The sequence below is a fragment of the Rhipicephalus microplus genome, unplaced genomic scaffold, assembly GCF_043290135.1.
Source record: "Rhipicephalus microplus isolate Deutch F79 unplaced genomic scaffold, USDA_Rmic scaffold_16, whole genome shotgun sequence".
Classification (NCBI taxonomy): Eukaryota; Metazoa; Arthropoda; class Arachnida; order Ixodida; family Ixodidae; genus Rhipicephalus; species Rhipicephalus microplus.
In genome coordinates, this window is record NW_027464589.1 from 3970948 (window position 1) to 3978267 (window position 7320).

Sequence of the window (7320 nt, forward strand, 5' to 3'; positions counted from 1 at the left end):
CCTGATTTGGTGTGTTCCCGTGAGCTCCTACAGCAAGCCTACTTATACCGCGTTGCTTAATTTCTAATCTTGCTTGAACGCCTGATCTCATGCACAAGATCACATTGCCGAACGTCAGACCACGAACTATGATCCCGTTCCGAATTCCTCTCACTACATCATACCTATGTGTAAATACACAGTGCCCTATTTTTCATCCTCGCTGTGCCTGTAGTCATTACGAACATTTCGTGCTCTCTTAGATACTCGGTCCCATTGCTTATCGATACACCCAGATATTTGTATTTATCTTATATCCCTAAGGCTGGTTTCCTGTATGCTAAGCTCCCTACCTTCATTATCATTACACATTATGACTGCAGATTTTTTCTTACTGAATCTGAAATCTAACCTATCTCCCTCATTACTGCAGATGTCTATTAATCTTTGCAAATCTTCCTTGTTGTCGGCCATTAGCACTGTATTGTCACGTGCTGCAAAAGTTCTTCAACTAAGAAGAACTGAGCCGGCGGTGAGATGCACCGAAAACTGGCAAGATGGCTGCCTCAATAATCAACAACAACTAGCCAGAGCACGCGCTGTCCCAGAACATCATCTTCCGTTTTCGCGGGCAGCCATGGCTTGCGCTCGCCGTAACTAACGGCCAAATGTTATTATTCCCCCGTGATTGATTAGTGGTGTTTATTGGCGCAAGGGCCAGATATGGCCAAAGAGCGCCAGAGCGATGATAATTAATTGTGGGATGTGCAGTGCAGATAAAACAAATGTGACGTGGCTGTAAATGGGCCTAAAAAACAGTCGCTGTAAGTGTGTAAAAATATACATATGGTAAAATTATGGCAATGACAAATGATGTGAGCTATGGAGACATAAAATGATTTAAAAGTGATAAGTATGTCAAATAAAAACTTGGCATGGAGCACCAATGCCTCGACAGAGCCCTTAAAACAAGAGCATGGAGGCCTGGGCTCATTGAAATCTGCTATCACAGCAGCATCCTCTGAACAGAGGATGCGCTATGAACCTGTTGGGCTAAAAACATTCAATGTTGGGCTAAAAACATTCAGTACTACATTCTTTAAAAAGATTAAAACTGATTTTGTATCAAAAAGCGGCTCTTCACCGAGAAACATAATCGGATGTAAAGGAAGATTATAGCGGTATGCTAAAGCAAAATATTTCTTTCTCTCCCTTTCAGCTTCCGCACACTCCAGGAAGACGTGGAGGACGGTTAGCCTGTCACCACATCTACCACAAGTAGGAGGTTCATCGCCAGTCAGAAGAAAGTTATGAGTACCATAAGTGTGTCCTATTCTGAGGTGACAGAATAGGACATCAGTTCGCCGTGTTCTTGTTGCGGAGGGCCAGTAACCCAACCGCGGCTTAATCAAATTAAGCTTATTATTTATTTCTGTATCCCACAAGCGTTGCCAGTGGTTTCGCAGTTTCTTTCGTAGAAAGAGTTTTAGATCTGTTGCAGGGACAGTAGCGGTGGGGTTAATAGCGCCCATTATGATTGACGTGGCCATTTGGTCAGCTAACACATTTCCCTCGATACCTCTATGGCCACAGGTACCCAGCAAATAGTAACATGCTGGTTGGACATATACGCTGTACACAGAACGGAATATAGCTCAATTATTATCGGATTTCTGAATCTGAAAAGGGATCTTAATGCATTTACGACGCTTAACGAGTCTGTGAATATAATTGATTTTTGTATGCTTAATTTTTGTATATGCTTCACAGCGGACAATAGTGCATAATCCTCAGCCGTAAATATACTTGTTTCCGGGTGCAGCACGCCGGATTCCGAGAAGGATGGTCCGACGGCTGCATAAGCCACCCCTGCATGCGACTTAGAAGCGTCAGTATAAAACTCTACGCATGAGTAGTTGGACTGGAGTTCTCGGAAATGCATTTTAATATGTGCTTCTGGTGCGTGTTTAGTGATCTCAACAAATGAGGTGTCACAGTGTATAAGCTGCCACTGCCACGGCGGTAAAAGTATCGCTGTGGGCATAGGACAGAGTTCCAGCAGCGGAACACCCATTTCCTCACATAAGTTTCTCACACGCAAGGAGAACGGCTTTCTCACTGTGGGTCGATTATGGAAGAGGGTGGCAGCGGTCATATCGTTTATAGTTGAATAAGATGGATGCTTGATGTTTGCACGTACCTTTATAAAATATGTGAAACTGCTATAGGATCGCTGCAGGTGAACTGACCACTGATTCGACTCTACATAGAGGCTCTGGATCGGGCTTGTCCTGAAAGCACCGGTTGCAAGTCGGATACCCAGATGGTGAACGGGGTCTAGGATTTTTAATGCACTTGGCGTTGCCGAATGATAAATTATAGAGGCATAATCAAGGCGCGACCCGACAAGGCTTCTGTATAACTTCAAGAGGCACTTTCGATCACTACCCCATGTTGTACGTGACAGGAGTTTTAGGACGTTCATCGCTTTCAAACATTTCATTTTGACAAATTTAATATGGGAAAAAAACGTAAGCTTAGAATCTAAAGTGGTTCCCAGGAATTTATGCTCGCTGCTTACAGAGAGTTAGTCTCCCTTGATCGCAACATTTGGTTGTGGCATTACCCCTCGTTTGTTGGAGAAAAGTATGCAAGTACTTTTCTTCGTGTTTATTTTAAAACCGTTTTCATCCGCCCAATTAGGGAATTTATTCATTCCAAGCTGCACTTGTCGTTCGCAGACAGACATATTGCATGATTTAAAACTCATCTGCACATCATCAACATACACGGAATAAAACATCGCACTTGGAATGACTGACTGCAGGGAGTTCATTTTTACAATAAAGAGTGTGCAACTAAGCACGCCCCCTTGCGGAACACCAGTCTCTTGGGTAAAATTCTAGAGAGAGCATTTCCCACTTTTACGCGAAAGGTTCGGTTAGACAGGTAACTTTTAATTGTGTTTAGCATGTTCCCACGGATGCCCATGGTGACAAGATCGCGGAGAATCCCAAATCGCCATGTGGTGTCATACGCCTTCTCTAAGTCTAGGAATACCGAAAGTACAAACTGCCTATGAATAAATGCATCTCTGATGTATGTCTCTATGCGAACAAGGTGGTCTGTTGTCGACCTCCCCTCTCTGAAACCACACTGAAGGGGGTCTAGTATACTGTTACTTTCTAAAAAGTGGATTAGGTGCCGGTTTATCATTTTCTCATATAGTTTGCATAGACAGCTTGTTAGCGCTATTGGCCTGTAGCTGGCGGCCAAAGACGGATCTTTGCCTTGTTTAAGTACTGGGATGACTATAGCTTCTTTTCATGACAATGGAATATACCCAGCTGCCCACATGTTATTGAAGAGAGTTAGGAGTGTTTTTAGTGCTTCGGGGTGAAGGTACTTGACCATTTCGTATGTTATACGATCAACACCTGGCGCTGAGTTGTTGCAGCACGCAAGAGATGCCTTAAGTTCAGCTAATGTAAATGGGCAGTTGTAAGACTCACTGGATGGACGTTTACACTTAAGGGGCTGTCGCTCTTCGCGTTCTTTGAATTTTAAGAAAGTTTCTGTATAGTTTGATGCACTTGAGACGTATTCAAATGCTCCTCTAGGCTCTCACCTCGGCTACTTACCAAGGGTAGGGGGTGTGACTCCCGACCCAATAACCTATTTACCCTATTCCAAACCTTCGTTTCGTCGGTGTAAGAATTTATACTGCAGATGTATCTATTCCAACTTTCTCTCTTTGCAAGACGACGCGTTCTTCTAGCTTGTGACTTCACCTGTTTAAAATTGTCGAGGTTTTCAGCCGTTGGGTAATTTCGGAGTAATCTCCAAGCTTTATTTTGACTATTTCGCGCTTTCCGACAATCGTCATTCCACCATGGAATGCGACGCTTATTAGACATTCCTTTAGTTTGCTTAATACATTTCGCTGCAGCGTCAATAATAAAATCTGTTAGGTATGCCGCAGCATCGTCTATATTAAAATCAGCAATGTCCCCTCCATCTAAAAATGTGTTTTCTCGGAACAGTTCCCAGTTGGCTGACTTGGTGTTCCAGTGAGGAAAGTCAGGCGAGCATCTATCTTCTTTAGTTAGCTTCAACATTATCGGGAAGTGGTCACTCCCAAAGGGGTTCTTGAGAACAGACCACTCCAGATAAGGAATTAGTGTACTCGAGACAATACTCAGGTCTATAGAAGAGTATGTGTTGTGCGTAGTACTCTAATATGTTGATTCTTTTTTGTTAAGTAAACATGCACCTGACGAAAACAGAAAGTGTTCTATTAGGCGTCCTCGTGCATCCAAACGGGAGTCGCCCTATAGAGGATTATGTGCATTTAGATCACCGACGACTATATATGGCGGAGGAAGTTCATCAATGAAGCTTCGAAATTCTGTCTTTGAAAGTTGATAGCACGGAGGAATGTAAATAGAAGTAATTGTTAGTAGCTTCCCGAACAGCACTGCTCGGACAGCAACTGCTTCAAGAGAAGTTCGGAGGTTTAATTGCTTACAGGCAACACCTTTATCTACTATTATAGCGACACCGCCCGACGAGGCGGCAGCGTCGTCACGGTCTTTGCGGTAGATGGCATATTGCTTTAGAAAGTTTGTTTGTGTGGACTTGAGGTGTGTTTCCTGAACACACAGCACCTTTGGAGTGTGTTTATTAAGGAGTTCTATAATATCATCAAGGTTATGGAGAAGTCCTCTCACATTCCACTGTAAAATCTGCGTGTCCATTTTAAATGTGTTTTGTGCTGTGTGCTCAAAGATAGAGAATTAGCTCACGGACCCTTTCCAGGGGCCGTGACACGAGATTTTTCTTTTTTGGATCGGTCGACGGAGTCGCGCCGATCCTTAGGCGCTTGCTGCGCCCTCACGCTCGGAGTTGTGTCCATTGCCTCTAGCGAGGCACTGGACAAGCGCTCTTGCGAGCGCTGGAGTTGTTTTGAGGGCCTCGCCTCTAAAGGCAAGGCCTTCGCGGCCCCCAGCCCGGAGGTTGGTGGGTCCTTCTTCGACGGCGGAGCAGCACTGGCTGCAACCGCCGAGGGGGCGAATGGCGTCACCGCTGGCTCACTACCCGTGTGCCAGACAGGCGCCAGGGGCCGTCGTGGCGCTGCCCCCTGACGCGGCACTTCGGCAAAGCTAGTTTCTGGTAGGCAGGACACCTGCCTTCGTGCCTCCTTAAATTAAATATTTTGTTTTACCTTAATTGTGACAATTTCCTTTTCCTTTTTCCAGCACGGGCATGACCGCGAGTATGCGGCATGTTCCCCATTACAGTTCGCACAGTGAAGAGAGTTTTCACAGGCATCTGATGTGTGCTCTTCAGCACTGCATTTCGCGCAAGTTAGGCGGCCTCGGCATTTCTGTGAACTGTGGCCGAACCGTTGGCATTTGAAACATCGGAGGGGGTTTGGTATATATGGCCTAACTCGAAGCTTGATATACCCAGCCTCAACGGAGTCGGGCAGTACACTTGAATTGAAGGTAAGTATCAGGTGTTTAGTGTGGACTTCTTTGCCATCACGCCTCATGCTGATTCGTTTTACATTTATGACATTCTGTTCGCTGAAACCCTCCAGGAGTTCAGCCTCCGTCAGCCCTAACAGGTCATCATTTGAGACAACGCCACGGGTGGTGTTCATGGTTCTGTGGGGGGTTACTACTAATTTAGTATCTCCAAATTTCACAAGGTTAGGCAATTTTTTATATTGTTTCTGGTCGCGGAACTCCAACAGGAGGTCACCACTTGCCATTCTCGAAGCTTTATATCCTGGGCCAAAGATTTCCGTCAAAGACTTTGATACTAGAAAAGGTGAAAGTGTTCGCACTGATTTGCCGGGTGTGTCAGCGTGAATAACATGAAATGAAATCGGGGAAAAGATACTTTCTGGTTACCAAAAAACTGGAAAACTTCATCGGTGCGCCCTCTTTTCTGAGGGCGATCAGGGAGTGGGGGGAAGGAACAAGCCATACGTAAATGCTTACTTTCGGCAGCGGCGCCAGCCACCCGCCATGGAGTCCTACAAGGGGACGCTGGAGGGTCTGTAAGTACAGGCCCCGCAGACGCCAGCTGTACACCACCACTATAACCGAATATGGTGTATCCAAGGTAGGATAGCCACACAGGGTTAACCCTTGCCGCCAGGAAACACGGAAGTCAATGGAAGTGAGTAGAGGACAGGAAAGATTTAAAGTTAGAGGAGAGACAAAGATGTGAGGTGGAGACAGGAAAAGGCAACTGCCGATTCCCCTTGGGCGGGTCAATCCGGGGGTGCCGTCTACGTGAAGCCGGGGCCAAAGGGGTGTGTTACCTCTGCCGGGGGGCCTTAAAGGTCCAATCACCCAGCATTGGCTCAACCCCCAGGATCCCCTTTTCCCCGGACACGGCAAAGCCACGCTCGGCTAGGTCTCGGGTCCATGGTGTCGCTACACACCAAACGCCTACTTACGCAGGCGCCCCTGCGGGGATTATTCCCCCGTGAAAAAAAAAGGGGCATCGCTCTGATGCTCGTATAGTGCAAAGGCAAAGTCGGGGCGAACCGACAGAAAATACGCGCATACACAAAAACAGCGATAAGGTTCTTGCGCAGTCGCACTACCGCGTGAAGTACGGCTTCAGTCGCACTACGTGCACAATCTCCGAGGAGTGCCTTCGCCGCCATGGCAAGAAGGTGCCGTCAGGAACTACCTCGTAGTTCACATTGCTCACGCGTCGGAATATTTTGTATGGCCCGAATTAGCGAATGCGCAGTTTTTCTGACAGTCCCTGGCGTCGGACTGGAGTCCACACCCAAACTTGATCGCCTGAATGGTATTCAACTTGCCGATGGCGAGCGTTGTAGCGGCATGCGTCTGTACTCTGCTGGTGCGTAATGTGTAGGCGTGCTAACTGGCGTGCTTCTTCGGCGTAGTGGGTAAGCTGCGCAGCATCAGGAGTGATCAAAGCGTCGCAATTGTGTGGAAGCATCGCATCCAGCATGGTCTGGACCTCACGTCCATAGGCAAGACGGAAAGGCACGAATCGCGTAGTTTCCTGGACGGCAGTATTGTAGGCGAATGTGACGTGCGGTAGCACCTGGTCCCAGGTCTTATGCTGGACATCTACGTACATAGACAACATGTCATCGATGGTCTTCCATAGTCGCACTGTCAAGCCGTTGCTCTGCGGATGATATGCCGTGGTCTTGCGAAGGCTCGTGTAGCTGAGCTTGAATACGTCATGAAGAGCTGGGCCGTGAATGCTGTTCCTTTGTCTGTGATTACGCACGACGGGGCGCCATGTCGAAGAACGATCTGGTCCATAAAAAATTGGGCGACG